Raw genomic sequence first — 19,257 nt, forward strand, 5'->3', positions numbered from 1 at the left:
CTGAAGCTGTTTTTCAGGACACTTTCAGTTCTCCATAGGCTGAAACTTTATACTAAAGTAACTCAGTAAGACAGAGCAATTTTTCTTCTTTCTCTCTTTGCTTCTCTTCCTTCATTTCTAATGAACGCAAGGTGGCGGAGCCCTTTTCTCTGTTTATCCTGCTGGTCCATTACATATCAATAATATACATAATGTACAGAAGCCACACAATATTTCCTTTCAAATTGCAGCCAGGTTTCAAAACATCTCAGGGTTCAGAACTGTTGTCTTTACTGCTCACATTTTAACATTTGTTATAAGACACCAGTGCCAAGAGCTTTGTGTAATATGTCAATACACTATCTTTATTCAGAGAACCTCCTTTGGCTAATTCAAGATGAGGCCTGTGTTCTATGTTGCCTGCCTGTGACGCACTAGGAATTAAGATTAATATAGGCTTTCGTGGATCTTGGGGTTTGTCTGCCTTGGAAAAAGCCTGTCGGCCCCAGCCTGACTGCGGACCTCGTTTATTCCTGGGAAATTGGACTCTGAAAGCTCTTAAGGAATGCTTCCCACCCTGAAGCAGAGCTCCCTCTCCTGTGGGACTGGCTTATTCATTACCTTTGAAAAGGCTGCAACAGGGTTATGATGTTCTGCTTCTTTCTTCTCAATACGCTTTTTAAAAAATCAGGAAAACTACCTGTTAGTGGGAGAAAACCTTTCTGTATAAAAATATACAGAGTGGGAAAAGGGTGAGCTTCCACTGATTTTGCTCCCTGGTAGGAGTGTTCATTTTTGTCCCTTTGTCAATAAATTTGACAGAGGATGAGTAATTAATCATTGGTTAGAAGCATTCCCTTCCCGACTTGAGCCCCTTTCTCTCCTGGAGCCCAGTGGAGTGATGCGAGGTCCATGTGGTTTCTGGCCTAAATATGGATCGTTCAAGTGTGGGGCAGATGAAGTCATGCCATTAACAGTATTTTAAAGCTTCCAAGATAGACTGGGAGGTCCCAAAGGGTATGGTGCACTTCAGGGATTGGCAGTGGGTTTCACGCTAATAGAAGTCCTTCCACAAGCCAACTTCTGCTAATTCAGTAAAGTGCAACTCAGCATTGAGTGTATGAGGGAGTCAGCCTAAAATATCTGGGTCTGAGGGATGAGTTTCTGTTTGGGTACCTGTTTTTCTGCACTTACGGCCCCCAGGCTGCATAATCTATAGAAAAGGCCACTTAATATATGGGGTAGTCAGATGCAGCTGTCCTTCAGCTTGTCCACTCTCTGCCTCTCCACCGTGGGCACTGTTAGTGGTTGACTATTGGTAGAAACACCCTTCTTTCCACCTGGACTTCCTACTCTATTCCCAGTTTGTCGAAGTCTTCATAGCACAGAGAGAAGGCCTGACCTGCTCACTCACTGGAAACTGCAGCCCTTGGTCCCAACTTAGGGTTCCCCAACTGTACCCTCAAGATGAGTCTCCCTGTTTTGTTTTGCTTAGCTAGTTACTTGGGAAAGAAATCTGCTTGTACCTCATCCCCCATCCTGCCAGTGGTGCCCCAATTGATAATGCCGAGTCGCTTTATTGACTCCCACTTTAATTAGGGGTTTCAGATCTTGCTGCTCATAATTAGTTTCCGTTGCAATTAGAGTTTCAAAATTAAATTGGGATTGATTGCCTGATAGCAAAGAGGAAATAAAGCTCCAGTTCTTGACCATGTATACTGCTTCTCTTGGCATGAATTTCTCATACCAAAAATAACACTGCGGTAGCCATGGTAACTTTCCATTTGGTCTAATCCATATCATCTCTGGAGAAAGTATGATGGTATTAATAGTGTTTGCTGTATGGGAAGAAAACTAAAAATATAGAGGCTCCCTCCTTACATAGGAGAATGGTTATACAGGTGTTTTCAGAGAGTAAGATCTTATTTGCAGAGGTCTTACAGAATTTAGGATGTATTTAGAGGCCTCATACGGACTTGTGTATAAAGACCTTGGGAAGGAATTAAATGGGAAGCCCAAAATGGAGAGAAGGATCAGGGATGTGCTGGCTCTCACAGAGTTGGGGCCAAATACAAGATGTTCCAGCCATGTTGAAGGTCATGATTTTAATATCCCGAAGGGGTTCACAGTAGACAGCCATTACATAAAAGACTACTGGATTTTTTTTCTGGGGGAAAAAAGATAAAAGTATGTTTTGTTTAAGCCCAATGGAAAGAAGCTTGTAATGGAGATATTCCAGATCATAACATTAACAGACACATTCAAGTTCTAAAGTCCATGGATATTGAATGTAGCCCTTCCATGCATAAGCCCTCTGTTAGGTGGGGAGGGATTGGTGGGAGGTGTGGGGCAATAAATGAGAATTGAGGTATGGTTCCTGCCTTCAAAGACTTACCACAAGAATATGATTAGGTCATAATATCCCTTCATTACGTTTGTAAAAGACTTTCAAATGTATGAGTTCTTTCACATCTTGTCTCATTGGAGTCTGAAAACAAACTCTATATGCTATGAAGACTTCGACAACTTTCTCTCACTGGAGTCTGAAAATCAGCTCTGTGAGGTGAGCAGGGCAATAATTTCCCCTTTCCACAGAGGAGACACCGAGGTTCAGAGAAACAGCCTGCCCAGAATCATTTCGTCGGGAACCAGGAATAGAAATCAGATTTTCTGGGCCGAAGCCTAGTGCTCTTTTTTTTTTTTGAGACCGAGTTGCCCAGGCTGGAGTGCAATGGCGTGATCTCGGCTCACTGCAACCTGCGACAGGAGAAGGCAGAGGTTACATTACAGGCACCCACCACCACGCCTGGCTAATTTTTGGTGTTTTTAGTAGAGACAGGGTTTCACCATGTTGGCCATGCTCGTCTCGAACTCCTGACCTCAGATGGCCTGCCCGCCTCGGCCTCCCAAAGTGCTAGGATTACAGGCGTGAGGCACTGTGCTTGGCCACTAGTTTTCTTTCTACGGTACTATATTAAGACAATTGATGCCTAAAACAAGATGATATTGAGTATGTTAATACTTTATTTTGCAGTTCAGTTGGGAGAGAACAGTGTGAGCCATAGTTTTTAGGAAAGCTTCAGGGAGGATGTGGGACTGTTGTTTTTTTGTTTTTTTTTTTTGAGACAGAGTCTTGCTCTGTTGCCCAGGCTGAAGCGCATGGCACAATCTTGGTTCACTGCAAGCTCCACCTCCCGGGTTCACGCCATTCTCCTGCCTCAGCCTCCCAAGTAGCTGGGACTACAGGCAGCTGCCACCACGCCTGGCTAATTTTTTTGTATTTTTAGTAGAGACGGGATTTCATCATGTTAGCCAGGATGGTCTCGATCTCCTGACCTTGTGATCCGCCCGCCTCGGCCTCCCAAAGTGCTAGGATTACAGGCGTGAGCCACCGCGCCCGGCCAGGACTGTTTTTTGTTGTTGTTGTTGTTTGTTTGTTTTTAAGAACAGGTAACACCTTTTAAAATGTTCTCCTTTTTTAAATAACTGGGGATTTGGACGCACAAAGAAAAGAATGGCATAGGGAAGGCATTTCAGCCTGGGGGAGCAGCAGACCAAGTGGCTCAGAGATAGAAGAGCCACTGGCATTTGCAGGAGTGCAGTAGGCCAGACCTGGTCAGAGCAGAAGGTTCACTGGGAAGGTTAGTGTGTGACATGGTCAGAGAAGTCACAGAGGATCTAGGAATAATCCTAGCAGCCAGGCCTCCCATACCAGGGGTTAATAAGTATTTGAGGTACATTTCCCCATTGGCTTTCATCCCATTGCATCCCCAGTTCAGCTCAGCAGTCGCCAGTTGTGGTACCTCGGATATGTCGGTGCTGGGGACCCAGTGGGAGTCATTGGTCCAGTGGGGAGCTCTGCTGTAATATCATGCCTGGCAGGCATTCTGCCGACATTTACCTCTGGTTGAAGGAAACGATCGGTTATCACTGATTTGGTGTTGCTCTCCTTAGAGGGTGCTGTGGCTCCCTGGAGGCACATGCCTGGCATAGATGGGGCTGGAGTGGGGAGGATCAGGGACAGCCTCCTGCAGGGAGGGACAGCCTCTGCTGAGTCTGGTGAATTAGTCAAAGTTATCCAGAAAAAGAGGAGAATTGGCCTTCTTCGTAGAGAGAGGAGCACACACAAAGTGTAGAGACGTGGAGTACCCAGGTGTGGGCGAACAGGGAGGCACCAGCCTGGAAGGGGAGCGCAGGGAGCAGCCGCTGGCAGTCCTGCCCCCAGGTCCCTGGTGAGCTAAAGGAAGAACTTGGTAAAAAACACAATGGGCCACATTTCTGGGGCTGGCAATGAAAACAAACCCCCACCTCTTCTGGCCCCTTGTGTCTCTGATTGTTAGTAACTTATTTAGGTATTTTTGTGGGCAGAGAACAAAAGAGCTGAAACTCGTCACTTCATCAATGTTTGCGCCTGAGGAAGATCGAGGTGCCTGTGTCAGAGGAACCTAATAGACGGGAATTACCTTGCAAGGGCAGAAAGACCACCTTTCTGAAGGAGTGCAGATAGAGAGGTTGGGGTGTGGTGCCTGTGGATAGATGAATCAGTAAGTCTCCGCTAACCAGGCCTTAAGTCCAGTGGCCATGGTCTTGTCAGTGAGCAGCCACAGTTAGAAGGTAGGGATGTTAGGCGTGTGCTTTCCTAGACTTATATTCGACTATGTTTGTAGCTAGGAAGTGCTATGTAGTATTGTTTCTTTTTTGTTTTCCTTTAAAGTCATTTCCCCTGCCCTGAAAATAATTTCTGGAGCCTCTTGGAATCCGTAGTACAGCCTGAGGAGTCACGTCTGCCCATCCTAGAGCGCTGGGCCCCTGGAGCTTGGTTTCGTGTGAACTGTCTTTCTGTGGTGGCGCGTGTGTGTGTTGGAGCAGAGGCCCTGCGCATCTTCCCTGTGGCTGGTCCTTTGTCTGTCTGTTACTGTGACAGCTTGGGGAATGGTGACACATCCCAGCATTGACGATGGCCCTAAGTGCCTTTGTCAGTAAGGCAGATGCACCATCAGCACGAGCTGCGCAAGGTGGAAGAAGCCTTGCAGGAAACATCTTTCCAAGTAACTCAGCCCCTCCTCGTGGCGGCTGCTAGTTGCTCACTTATCTCTCCAGCCCTCCCAAAAGAAAGGACAGTGTAGCTTTTTGAAAGAGGCTTAAATGCATTCCATTGGCATCTGGTTGGGTGGGATCTGGTTTCAATATCAGGGGAAAGACATGCTTGACAGAGGCTATGTCCCAGCACCCGCCCGGTTCCCTAGCAGACCCTGGAGCTGGGATCCTGGCCAAAACCTTGTTTTTGTTGGAGAGACCTAAGTGGGAAGCAGAGACGGGATTGGGATCTTGGGAAAATTCTGTTAGTGAGTTCAGCACCTCCAGGACTGCAGAGGGATGGGCCGTGCTAAACACTGAGGAGGACGCTGGAGGCTCGGTGTGCTTCGACCACAAAGGTCTCTCCGCACAGCCCGTGCGAGAGGTCAGCAGTACACACGGGACCCAGTCCTGTTGCCGGGTTTAAAGATGTTGTCAGCGATAGCTTGGGGGCCTTTTAGCTGATGGATATCTTGGGTGTCCCCAGGAACAGCAGAGGAGACTCAGCCTGTCCTGGTGGGGAAGGAAAGGAGAGCCTCAGGAGGTTGGACACCATCTCTAGCCTCAGCTGTATTTCCAGTGTGTGTCCACAGGCCAGGAGCTACTGTTGGAATCTGGCTCTGGCCATGAGAATATTATGGCCAATTTTTCTTTCTAGCTCATGAAAGTGCTATGTTTCATGTCTTGTAGTTCTTGTGGAGAAGAACTCTCCCCAGTGTCTACTCTAGATATATGTGTGCTTTTACAAAAATAGTTACGTACAAAGAACTGATAAGTAAAATCTGGATTCTCAGTAAGATGGGATTTGAGGAACTATCCATGCAGCCTCTGACTCAGAAGCCATTGATGGGCCGGGCGCGGTGGCTCAAGCCTGTAATCCCAGCACTTTGGGAGGCCGAGACGGGCGGATCACAAGGTCAGGAGATCGAGACCATCCTGGCTAATAACACGGTGAAACCCCATCTCTACTAAAAAAATACAAAAAATTAGCCAGGCGAGGTGGCGGGCACCTGGGAGGCGGAGCTTGTAGTGAGCTGAGATCCGGCCACTGCACTCCAGCCTGGGCGACAGAGCGAGACTCTGTCTCAAAAAAAAAAAAAAAAAAAGAAGAAGAAGCCATTGATTCATCACCCTTCCCCAGCCTACCCCTAGCATGTGCATTGAAGGCCTACTAGGAGGGGTAAGACGAGGTGAATGTTCCGCCTGAAGGAGCTCTGCTGTGTCTGGTGGGCAGATGGAGATACAAGCAGCTTACACTGTGCTTTATGGTGGGTGCAAAGGCAGGAAGGATGCACAGCCTATGGTGAGATCCAGGGAGAGGTCTTTAACACAGCCCTGGATCAGGGGACTTCCTGGAGGAGATAACACTGTAGGAGCCATAGGTACAAAAGGCATAGGAGAGGGAAAGAGCTTCCTCTACGGGAGCTTCAGGCTAAAGCTGAGGAGTGGAACGAGATGAGCCCGTAGAGGCGGTTGGGGAACAGAGCATGCTGGGCCTTTTATTTTTATTTTTTTTTTTTTTAAGGGCAGTGGGGACCCAGCAAGTGGCTTGGATGCAGAGTGAGTGAGAGCTTGAGTGTTGGACTCTATGTGTGGGATGAGTTTGGGGAGCAGCAGCAGCATCCATCCCCCTAACTCATGCCTGTGTCCTCCCTGGGCCCCTGAAGCCTCCCATCCATCCTGCTTGTCCTAGCTCAGTTCACCCTAATTTTCTTTCCTCCACCTTCACTTCAGACCTTGTCCTTCTAACACTCACAACGAGATTGTGTTTCCACTTAGAAACATGCTGTGGTCTTCCCCATGTTAAAAACCCTCCTCATTTCCATGCTGTCCTTTCTAGTCCCCATCTTCCTCTACCCCAAAGCTGGTTAACACAGTCTTTTTAAAAATACTGAGCAGGGGCTGCATGTGCAGGTTTGTACATGGATATATTGCATAGTGGTGGGATTTGAGCTTCCAGTGAACCCACCACCCAAATAATGAACATTGTACCAATGGGTAATTTGTCAACCCCTCACTCCCCATCCCTCCTCCCCTCTTTTGGAGTCCCCAGTGTCTATTAGGTCCCTCTGTATATCATACATGCATAAACTCTCACTTATATAACACAGTCTTTACTCCCTCCCTTTCCATCGGCCACTCAGCCCCCTTTATGCCACCAGTGACCTGCACATTGCCAAGTGCAGCAGATGCTGTCCAATTCTGGTATGATTGGAACTCTCTGCAGCACTTGACAATGTTGACCATTTCTTCCTGAAATCTTCTCTCTCAACCTCCAGGACACTGCATTCTATTTGTTCTCCTGCATCCTTCCTGTCCAGTCCTACTGTCTTCTTGGGTTTCTCTTTCTAGTCAGCCTCTGAAAAGCCTCCCCCAGCCCTCTTCTCATGCTGTATCACATCTCTTTGGTGAAAGGTGGGATAGAATACCCCTCTATATTAAGGACTCCCAAGCCGTTGTTCTCCAGCTAGGCTCTCCAGTCAACCTATGTCCATAGCACCTGGACCCCATGGCCTGGTAAGTGACTCCATCCAGATGGCCCAGCAGACCTTAGTTCTACATCTTCTTCCACAAACCCACTATGCCCTCGTGCATTTTTATTGGATGTTGGTGGCTCAGTCATCTTTCTGGAATGCCCATGCCCCTTCTTCCTATTCATTTTCCACATGTAATCAATGAGTAAGTCTTCATGATATTACCTTCTAAACGCCACTCTCACCTGTCTCTTCCTTTCTGTCCCTACCACCACCCTATTTTCTTGTGAGATGTAAACATTCTTGCTCACTATTTAGCTCACAGGAATGCTGTATGGACTCATGAGATCTGAGTTATATTGGGTTGAGTATCTTGTGTCTTTAAGTCCAGTTTCTGGTTCTCCATTTCTTTGCATGACATGTAGGATGTTTGTTGTTTGCATTTTTGAAAATGCTTGTTAAATGAGATATGTGGGTATCTAGTGCTTTGAGCTCCTCTAGAAGGAATATACCTTTAAAGTGGCCTGTGAGTTGTATATTAAAAGTGGTGCAGTTGATATCTGGCCAAAACCCATCTTGTGATGAATCATTTTGTTTTACTGCAAGCCTACTGCGTACTTAGCACTGACATATGATGCGCTTTGTCCCAGAGCAGAGTTCTAAGATGGTTGTTAGTCATGGTACTATTTTGGAGAGAGAGAATTTCAAAGTCATTTGTTCTACACCCCACGCTGGAAGGCTGTCTGAATCTTTGGCTTTTCCTCCGTGTGTTTGGCATATCTTGTTTTTCCTTCCAATTACATCTTTGGGTGTCTTTCAACTACAGTGCAATCTGTTGATTGAGTACTCTCCCTTTCCTAATTCATCTCATTCATTTGAGGTGAATTAAGAAATGAGAGTATTTTAATTAAGTTGATTTTGATTTGCTGACATTCTTATTGAAGAGCAAATAGGACATCTGGTTTGATGAATAGCTGTGCTCCAGATCATTCATAATTTGCATTAAGATGTTGAATTAACAAGATCGAATTACCAGTGGTGAGGATTTCTGGCTTGGATCTTCTAACATTTTGAACTCTGATCAGCTGGATTTCAAACTCTTTTATTAGGGTCTGCCTTAGCCAGGGCAGTCTCTGTTTTTTTCATTCTTTGTAGATGGTAACAAAGCACTACTATTACTGAGTGTAATCTTGCTGCTGAACTCAGCGATTAATATTTCACTTGCATTGTTTCATTTAACCCAAGGGCCAGCCCCGTGAAAGCGAGAAAAGTATTATTCAAAGTCGCTCGAGGACATGGTTAAAGGGAGCAAAGTGGTTTAGACGGGGTTTTTGTAGGTTGAACTGGTGTTTAGCTTTTATCAAAGCCCTTCATTTCTCTGGTCCCATAATGATTAAGTACACCCAGTGACCTTCGGCCTTCCTCTTAATTGTGGCACATCCGACTTCTCGCTAGGAGGAATGAGAATGCAGGCCTGCCTCGTGGGGGTGATTTGGATGTCTGGTCCTCTGTGGGCTGCTCCAGGAAGTCATCATCTAAATTTGATCTAGACGGAAGGTACCCACCAGGGCTTTCAGCAGGGCAAGATGTTAACAAAGGGCCTATTGGAAATCTCATCGTGTTTCGGTTTATCTGTTAACAGAAAGATGAAACCCCCTTGGAGCTGAGCTTTGAGTGAGGCTGTAGGTAAATGATGCTTATCAAGGGGGTAAGAAACACGATGGGCAAACTCACTGGGGTCAAGAAGGGGTGGAGGGAGATATTACAGTGCAGTGAGTACATTGAGCAGTTTCACCGGTGTGTGGGTGAGCTTAGTGAAGAAAAGAAGCCACATTTGTTGGCATTGTATGTGCTACATTCTGTCAAGCTTAGAATTCCACCCGAAGTTTTCAGACCAAAATCAGTGAGAAATAATTTTCAGTCCCTTGGTGTTCTATCAAAATAAAAGTGAGCTTCAAAAGCAACAGCTTCATGATCTGGCAGGATGGGAACGTGTACAGGAGACCTTGCCCAGAGAATGACTGGGGAGCAAAGGTAACAGGGGTTTAACATCAAAGGAGCCATGGGCACCTATCACAATGATTCTAATATAATTAGTTTGGCATGTAGGATTAAGTTACTGCTGCCTGCTTACAGAGTGCTCTGCTCTAAGACTTCGATCTGCACGAATTAAAATTAAATTAGTCTTTTTAGTTTGCACACAAAATTTAATGGGAATTTCTCAGAACTTTGATAAGCAAGGGGTTCTACAGATATCCTCTTCATATTTACTATTCATGGTTTCTGAGCCTCTTTTGATAAGAGATTGATTAGGTTTGATAATAAAAGGAAATCTCTTAGATTTGGGGTCTCTAGGGGTTTTGATGATATTTTCTTGTCTGCACTAGGGTCTGATTGCCCTTGTATCCTCACTCATCTGTGAAAAGGAAAATCATATACAGTAGGAAAATGAAGCATCTTTATTTAACAGCAAATTGCAAATTAGTTTTTAATGGCACTAAAGCGAGCATCTGGTCTACAGCGTGATATATTATAGAGATCTAACTATAAAATGGTAAAATGGCATCAAAACCCATCTGCAGAATCTTTGCTCAAAGGGAGATTCTTTCTAGGATTTGGAAGAGAGAAATTTATTTCATCAAGGTGCTTAAACATTAACATCAAACCAATTGAAGTGTTTCAGAATGCTAAAACTTATTGAAATTTTTATGGAATCTCAGCTGCCAATTTCTTTGTCAGAAGGGGCCAGAAACCCTTACTGACCCCAGATAAGATAGATGTTTATTGCTGTGCATTCTCTTCAAATGCTTTGTCTGCTCAAAAAGGCTGTGACTGCTGCAGGGCATGGAGTTCTCCTTCCATCACAGCTGTGGCTGCCTCAGATCTAGCCAGGGAGGCAGAGTAGTACGGCGGGCACGTAGTAAGTCCTTGGGTTTCATTTAAGGCACAGTGTTCCAGTGACTGTCAAACTCTTGATTAAAAATGGAGGCCCTGACTATTTCTGCAGGACTTTAGCCAACAGGGTGAAGTATGAGTGGATTAGGAAGCTCTCTGCAAAGGCTGCTTCACTGAGCTTTAATGAGGGAATTTGAAGGAGCTGACTCATAGCAAGGGGTCCAGTGAGGCCAGAGGTCCTCATCTGCCAGGAACCCAACACCTAAAAGGCAGAGAAGTCACAGGGACACACTCAGGGACCGTCCCTGCTGGCCCATAGAGTGGCTTTGCATGAATTAGAGTAAGACACCCTTTCCTCAGGACACTTTATTACCCTCTGTTGGACAGCTGTTGTAATCAATATACAGATCCATGACAGCTGTGTACAAGTGGCACCTCCTTAGCTATGGTTCTGGCCATGTCCTGGACTGCTGGCCAGGCCACCATGTGCCCACTGGGCTGGGTCAGGCAAAGATGCCCAATTGCCCATGTTTACTTTTTTTTTGTTTACCCAATAGGGATATAAAATATGAATTTTTTTCTCTTTGAACTTTTTTATTTGTAAAGTTAATTATTTAAGTAAAGGCTTTGGCTTTAATCACAGTTATTAGCATAAGAAACTATTTTTCTAGCCTAGCATCCCAGTGGGAAAAGTAGGATTGGTGAATTCAAACCTTTCTTCATTTATCTTTGGATTATAATAAAATAAAGTATTTTTAGGTAAGGCACAAAACCAGCAAGTGTCAGTGAAAGGTGAAACAGAACCAATCTACTAATTATTTCATTACAAGGCTTTAGGATTGCCACAAGTGCCATTCCTGTTCCTTCTGTTCTACTTTACATGAAAACACCCAAGGGCTTGTACTAGAAGTAACTGGTTTTCAAACTTGTAGAGAACTGGATTTTTATTTTTTAGCTTCAGGCAGGGTTTAGAGTGGTGAAAGTAATTGGGGTTTATTCATTCTTTGGGTTCATGATCAATTTATGCAGGTTTTCAATTGTAAAAATACCAATTGGGTCTTTAAAAGGCCTTTATATACTTCGGAATTTGGTTGTAAACTTGGCTTGAAATTCAACACAAGGCAGGGATTCAAAAGGGCTGAGTTTCTGAATTCTCCAAAGAACTTCATTTTGGGGTGGATTTACTTGTAAGACGATGCCAGATGTAGCAGCCTTCTTCAGAGGAAGGGTTCAGACTGCTTTATTTAGTGGTTTTTGAAAGTGTTCTTTTTGGGGATACAGTTTCTTTACATGTTTACAACGTTATTGGGGGTAGTGATGATGCAGGCCTCAAGTCATCACAGGGATTCCCAGAGTTCAGTGGAATTGAGATGTGGGTCTGTCTTTTTGGACACCCACCTTGGTCCATGTGGTGCAGTTCACAGCCCAACCCCTGTGGGGTTTCCCACCCTGAGCTCATTGGAAGACACCGGCGTTCCTTAGAAATTAGACCAATGGCCAGGTCTGGTGGTACAGGCCTGTAGTCTTGGCTACCTGGGAGGCTGAGGCGGGAGGATCACTTGAGCCCAGGAGATCAAGGCTGCAGTGAGCTATGAATGTGCCACTGCACTCCAACCTAAGAGACAGAGCAAGACCCTGTCTCAAAAAAAATGAAAAAGAAATTAGACCAGTGTTAATATTGAAGATCCAGAACTCCAGTCAGACTTATAATTTTGTTTGTAATCAAAATTTCTGGATAGGATTTCTAGAAAATCCCAACCTGTGGAGTTGTTTTGTACAATTCGATAAGAGGCCTGGACTGTTGTGGACTTCTCCCTCAAGCTAATAAACTGTTCCAAAGCTGAAGAAAGGAGGCTTTTGTTTGAGAACCCTGATAGCATTCTGGGTGTTGGAGCCTGACATTCCCAACTAGGATAGAATAGCCCAGCAGCTTCTTAGCTTTCTCCTTCTCCAGCCTCCTCTTCCTTCTCCTCCCCACCTCCTCTTTTTATGCACACATTCCCTTCTTCTTTTTCTTTATTCAACCAAGTTAATTGCCAGGCTTGATCATGGAATTAATGAATGACTAGAAAATCATCTCAGTTTTTAAAATTCAACAAAAAATTTCTCAACAACTAAGTGTCCAAGAAGACAGAATCCACATACAAGGACCTCTTAGCCTTGTGCAAACACAAAACTGTCTTGCACTCGCATGCTGGGCTGTGTCACCTGTGTACTTGTGGATATGTGAGCCACCTGGAGCGAATACATAAACTTGTTAATAGTGAGATATATGCACAGAAAGTGCTTGCCACCAAGTGACAGTATGCCTGCTTACTCACCCTGCATCTATAGAACCATTGAGTGCTACTCAAAACTCCAGGAACTATTGACTTTGAACTGAGATAAATGAAATAAACAAACCTGTGCCTAAGTAGAGATCAATTTTCCAGCTTCTAGCTTTTTTATCACATTAGAACTAAATTATCAAGGGCCCGGTATCTCTAAAATTTCTGATGGATTTTGTAATTTTTTTTCTTTACTTCTTTAGTGAAAGTTCCATTTTGTTGCTAAAAGCCATCTTTGAAAGAGGGTTCAGGCCGGGCACGGTGGCTCACACCTGTAATCCCAGCACTTTGGGAGGCAGAGGCGGGTGGATCACGAGGTCAGGAGATCGAGACCATCCTGGCTAACACGGTGAAACCCCGTCTCTAATAAAAATACAAAAAATTAGCCAGGCGTGGTGGCGGGCGCCTGTAGTCCCAGCTACTCGGGAGGCTGAGGCAGGAGAATGGCGTGAACCCAGGAGGCAGAGCTTGCAGTGAGCCGAGATCGCGCTACTGCACTCCAGCCTGGGTGACAGAGCGAGACTCCATCTCAAAAAAAAAAAAAGAAAGAGGGTTCAAATTCCACAGTGTGTCAAGCGAGCATCCATGTGCCAGGTATAGTGCCAGATGCTTTACATGCATCAGGTTCTTTAGTCCTGTGAGTTGGGAATTGTTACCCCCATTCCTTGTGCATACAGAAACAAGCTCAGAAGTATAGAAATGTGCCCATGGTCACTTGTCTTGACCAGCCTCCAAGCTCTCTCCTCTTCTCCACACCCAGTGTGACAAGGAACCTGCTAGACAGAGGGCAAGCAAGTGAGCATGGTTCCAGCCAGTCACTGTCTACTGGGCACTCGCTGTGTGCCAGGCACTGGGCCAGGCTCTGGGAGCCAAAGGCAAATAAGGCATGGCCTCTGCTTGGCCTTCAAGGTCCCCACCTGCCTTGTCTGACTTTCCCCTGGCTGCTCCCCAGTTCCCATCCTGGACTCCTGCCAGGCTGTGCACCTCTATAGATGTGTCACTGTCTGCCGGACCACAAGACAGAGGCATGGAGGCAGGACGTGAGGGATGTTATGTTCAGGGAGCCGTGGAAGGTCCCTGCAATTGGGCCCTGCATCAGAACATGTTAGCAAGTTAGCTTGTGACCAGGTGGAAAAGGGCATTACCTGCCTTATGAAGGAGGCTTTGGGCTTTATCTGGAGGTCACTGTTAGCCCTTGGGAGCATAACCATTATTTCCTCAGGGCTTGGCAGCCAACAGCCCCAAATAATGTCCTGAAAACTTTAATGCCTCAACTCTGGTGACTCCTGGAGCGCACTTCATAATGGCAGGACCCTTACCCATCTCCCCGCCAGTCATGCCTCTGACAGTTATTTCTGCGGGCCCATAGGGATACTTCCTATTTGCATCCACAGCCCTCTCATGGTCTGGGCCTCCTAGCAAATTCAGAACCAAATCCCAGTGTGTCTGTAGGTTCAGTATATGTCAGGGGCATGGGTCAGCTCCCTAGGGCAACACGGAATGGTGTTTAAAGCTCAGGATTCTGGAGGAACAATGCAGGACTGGGGTCTGTGCCCCCAGGGACTAGGCCTGAACCCTGGCATGAATGAAAACTAAATACTAGAAGCTCATTGATTCTGTGTATATGTGTGTGTGGTGGGAGGGGAGTTGAAAGAGACTGTGGCTGTCGTGTCGGCCTTAGCTGGAGCACCCTCGGACTAAAATCTCTGAACCTAGAGGCAATATGACAAGGTTGGTGGTATTGTAGGTGGCAGGTTGTGAGACTAGAGATGGGAGGTAGAGAAACTGTTAGGAGGCTACTGCAGAAGTTCTAGGAGAAAAGAACAGTAATCTAAACAGTGGGGATTCGAATGGGGATAGGTAAAAGAATCAGGAATTTTTTAACCAATGGAAGCCGATTCTGAGGGTTCTAGTTTGGGTAATGAGGGCAGAAGAGATGCCAGTGACTGGGCAAAAGGGCAACGATCAGGCTTTGCAGAGGGGATGAGTTGTTTATCCATACTGACATCTGAGCTCTAATGCGGATTCCAGTAAATATCCCTACCAGGCACTGACCCTAAGGGCTGGAGATGGAGATCTGGGCATTGTCAGTACATTTCAAAAGGCTCTGACCTGTGCCTTCAGCGCTGACCCCATCCAGCCCATGCTCTCACTGCAGCCAGATTGACCTCTTTGAAAGCATCTTTTTGTATACCTGTTGCCTTCCTGGGCAAAGATTTTCAGTGACTCTGACTTTCTGGAGTATGACGGTCTAAACCCTCAGCCACCAATGTTGGGCTGCCCTCAGCCAGTCCTTGCGTTTCTGGATCAGGACTGCTTTGGTCACAGGTGACAGGGATTCCACTCATACTAGCCTAGCTCACAAGAGGAGTTTGCCGGCTGATGTAATCAGCTTGGGGCTTAGGGAGGTGCATGCTAGGGGTCACTTTCCATCTCTTGCTCCTCTTCTCTTTGCTTGCTGGTTTGATTCTCTCAGCACTTTGTTCTACCTGGCAGGAAACACGGGAGTGAAGCAACTTCCATGCTTCAAATCTCATGATGTTTTCACTGGAGTGGGATAGAGTACCTTCTTCGCTCAGTACCATCTAGAAAAATCCCAGGAAGAACTCTGATTGGACCAATTTGGTACAGGAGAACTTCCTGGGCCAACTAGCCATGGTCAGGAAGGTGGGGTCAGAACCACATGCTTGGAGTGAAGATGGGGCTCCCCTGGGGGGTGGCAGGGTTGCTGGATGATTATAAAATACATAACATACCATTGTTATGCCTTCGCATGCTTTAGCTGTCTCCTCCTAGCCAGAACCTTCCAGCCAAGGCCAGCTCTTTTTGTCTTCAAAAGACACAAGGAAATGTCTCTTAGCTCAAATGTCCCAAATACCCTTCCTATCCCTGTCCTTAAGTTTTATCCTCACGGTCCAACCCTGGTTCTCCAGACTTCTGTCCTCCTCCCATCTCCATGAATCTGTTTCCAGGACACTCCTGGCCACAGTGACTTTTCTCATTTTTCCACAGGGAAAACCAAAGGACAAAGAGGTGGGGTAACTTGCCCCAGCTGCCGAGCTGGGAGGGACAGGGAGCAGATGGCAGGACAAACAGTATGCTTCTAGAGCTTGGGGTGTGTTAAACTGTTTGTGTGTCATCTTCCAAGGAGACTGTGCCTTCCTCGAGTGCAGGGACGAGGGCATCCATCCCCCACCGGCAGCCAGATGCTGGCAACTGTTTGGTCATGACAATGGATGGCCATGGCCTCCTCAGCCTCTTTCCACCCTCGTTCCTAGGCCTGGGGAAGAGTCTTTCCTGCCGATTTGCACAATTTAAAATCCTGTGGGAACTAGGAAGCCTTTCTTACAGGCAGGGATAGAGTAAAATAATTATTTATTATAATGCAAATGCCATCTTTTTGAAATTCTGCTGTCTCCTACATGCGAATGAGTGTCCCCAGCCTCCTCTGGGCGTTTCTGACAGATCGCCCAAGTGCACTCCTCCCCATCCCCTGTCTTCAGAAGTCGAATCTCCTGCGCCTCCAGGGCCCGTTGTTGTGCCTGATTTGAAATGCAGGCTCTGATGCTCACGCAGGAGACCCCGAGCTCCATTCCTCCCATGCCGGAATGGCTTTTCTTCCTTGGAGAGCTGCTGAAATGTGGGTTTCTGCATTAATCAAGGTTCCCAGCACATTCGCGGACCTGGCTCTGCGCCTCCAGAATGTGTTTTCCAATCATCTCCTGGGCCCTGGCTATTCCAGCCTGTCAAGACTGGACTTGCCGGGGCCATGTGGGGCTGCAGAGATGTGCTTTCCAGATTCAGAGTGATATTTATGATTTCTTGGAGCCAACCCCAGCAAGCTAGGACCAGCCCTCTCCGTGTAACCGAGTAGAGGTGCTGGGCCAGGTGGGCAGTGAGTGAGGATTGAAGAAACCTGTGGCAGGCAGCCTCCAGGCACTCCGCAGGCTCCAGGCTGCTTTCCTTAACTGCTTCCCTCCCAAACACCTGCCTCCTTCAACCTCCTGCGTCAGACCTTGAACAGGAAGCCTGCTTATTTTACAGAAACAGATTAGTAGCATCCTGATGAGAGTCTATTATGACAATTGACAGTGCTATGTGCCAGGGATGTTCTTAGTGCTTTCCCGATGTTGACCCATTTAATCCTTATTAACACCTCATGACATATTATCATGCCCATTTTGTAGATGAGGAGCCTGAGGCTCTACAGAGTTAATGTCACTTGCCCGAGGCCACACAGCAGGTGCGTGGCACAGTGGCCTGTGGATTGAGGTGGCTCTTAAACACCTTGCTGTAACACTTTTTGATATGAGGGCTATTAAAATGCTGGGGATAGGAAAGATGTAGCTAGACTCAGATTTTCATGAAAAGCATCAATTATAGTAACTTATTAATTTTCTAACTATCCTGCAATTTTGTTGGACAAGAGGGGGCGTCATCCACTCCCTACATTTGCCCCGTTTGTCACTTTACCTACATCTCATCTCAGACCCCAGTGCTAATGACTAGGACAAACATAAACATTTCAAAGTGGGGCCATGTGAGTGGGTGACCATGTACAGTAGTTACTAACTCTCCCTCCCTTCTTTTCTTTCTTTCCTCCTGAAGGTATACTTATTATTTATGTACATAGTACCTTATCTTACTCTCCCTGTCCCTCTAAAAGGACTACTCAAATTTCTTGAAGCACAAGATATGGGCCCTGCCTGCACATTTGTCTCATTGTGGTCTCATCACGGTTGTGGGTGGATTTGGTCCCTGGAGTGAAGCTGGCAAGACCTGTGGGCACAATGTTCTTGATCCAAAGCCCAGCAGCATCCCTCCCTCCGGAGGCTGAGCCCACAGCTGCTGTGTGGGGTGAGCTCAGGATGGCTGGAGCCTCTGCTGAGGCAGCGAAAACCAACCTTGTCTCTCTGACTCCTCCTCTGCTGCCACCTCCTTCCCTTCAAGACAAAACGCTGGAAAAACAAGGAATCAGATGCCTTCTAGGAATGAGGTTCAAACTCAGGGGCAAATATTAGAGAATTTAATCTTGGAGGGAGAGTTGTATTACTAGATAATGTAATCATTATTAACGTTTATTGCATTTATGTGAGCGAATGATTATTCACAAGTTATCTTGCTCTGCCTGGCAGTTGAAGAAAATGTACAGTCCTGCATTCACATTCAATGTCAGCTTTCTTTCTTTCTTTTTTTTTTTTTTTTTTTTTTTGAGACGGAGTCTCGCTCTGTCGCCCAGGCTGGAGTGCAGTGGCCGGATCTCAGCTCACTTCAAGCTCCGCCTCCCAGGTTTATGCCATTCTCCTGCCTCAGCCTCTCGAGTAGCTGGGACTACAGGCGCCCGCCACCTCGCCCGGCTAGTTTTTTGTATTTCTTAGTAGAGAGGGGGTTTCACCGTGTTAGCCAGGATGGTCTTGATCTCCTGACCTCGTGATCCGCCCGTCTTGGCCTCCCAAAGTGCTGGGATTACAGGCTTGAGCCACCACGCCCGGCCTCAGTGTCAGCTTTCTAAGAGAGCACAGCCGTGTTACTCATTCTGGGTGCCACAATGCCTACTGTCCCTTGCTGACAGAGGGATTGAGGATGACTTGAGTCCAGCCCGTCCTTAAAGCACACTGAGTTCAGAAGATGTCTACAAATGTGAGAGAGCTGGAAAGGAGCTAGGAGAAAAGGCTATAGGAACTGGGGTGGATTTGAACGATGTGCTTGTGTCTATTTTTCCAAGATTGGAAGCACTTGGAATACCTAGGACCTGACACCTTATCCTGTCTCTTCTCATAAATCATTCTGGGCTATGCAAACAATAACAATGCATGTGAATATTATGTGAGTGAATACAGTACTAATCTCTTCTGCCCTTCCCTTAGAAAAGTAGTCTGAGGAAGGGCAGGAGGATTCTTAGGGCATTCATAGAATAAATTAGATCAATTAGAGGAGACCGATAGCCACACAGAGGGGATGAAACCTTTGCTGAAGGCAGAGGCTCTGTTGTGTTACCTTAAATTGCTAGAATTTGCTTCATAGCCAAGTCCCAAAAACTAGCCTATGCCATGAACAAAATGGTTACATTCCAGGGAGAAATCCAAATTCTTCCCACATGGCAGTAGAGAAGTGGAAGGATACACTGCCACCAGTAATTCAGGTTGTATGTGGGAAGCCTACAGAATTCTGCCAAATGTTACAGACATGCATGACCAGTCCTATGAAGCAGGAATCTCATTTCTGGTCCCCAAGAAGCACAGATATCAATCACAATGTTCTCAGAAATACAGATGGATACATTTTGCCACAATTTGTTATATCGTCACCTCTCACTAACCTGTGGGGTTTACAGTCCATCAAAATACTTATCTATAGTGGCAAAATCCCAGTTGGGAGATCCAGATCTCATAAAATACAGGCAGCTGGGAAAAATAATTGCATTAATATATGTGACAAAGGCAGTAGTGAAAGTTCTAGAAGGTTTCCACTCCCAAAATAACCACTATTTAATCATGAGGTGGGCA

At 46.2% G+C, this 19,257-nt stretch overlaps 1 protein-coding gene across 6 annotated transcripts in view; it reads left to right on the forward strand.

Annotated features, from left to right (window-relative positions):
* The window catches only part of LOC105485405 (BCAR3 adaptor protein, NSP family member), a 289,503-nt gene that overhangs the window by 236,527 nt on the left and 33,719 nt on the right, over window positions 1–19,257 (forward strand). The gene's annotated exons all lie outside the window — the stretch shown is intronic.

This window comes from Macaca nemestrina, chromosome 1 (assembly GCF_043159975.1).
Source record: "Macaca nemestrina isolate mMacNem1 chromosome 1, mMacNem.hap1, whole genome shotgun sequence".
Lineage (NCBI taxonomy): Eukaryota > Metazoa > Chordata > Mammalia > Primates > Cercopithecidae > Macaca > Macaca nemestrina.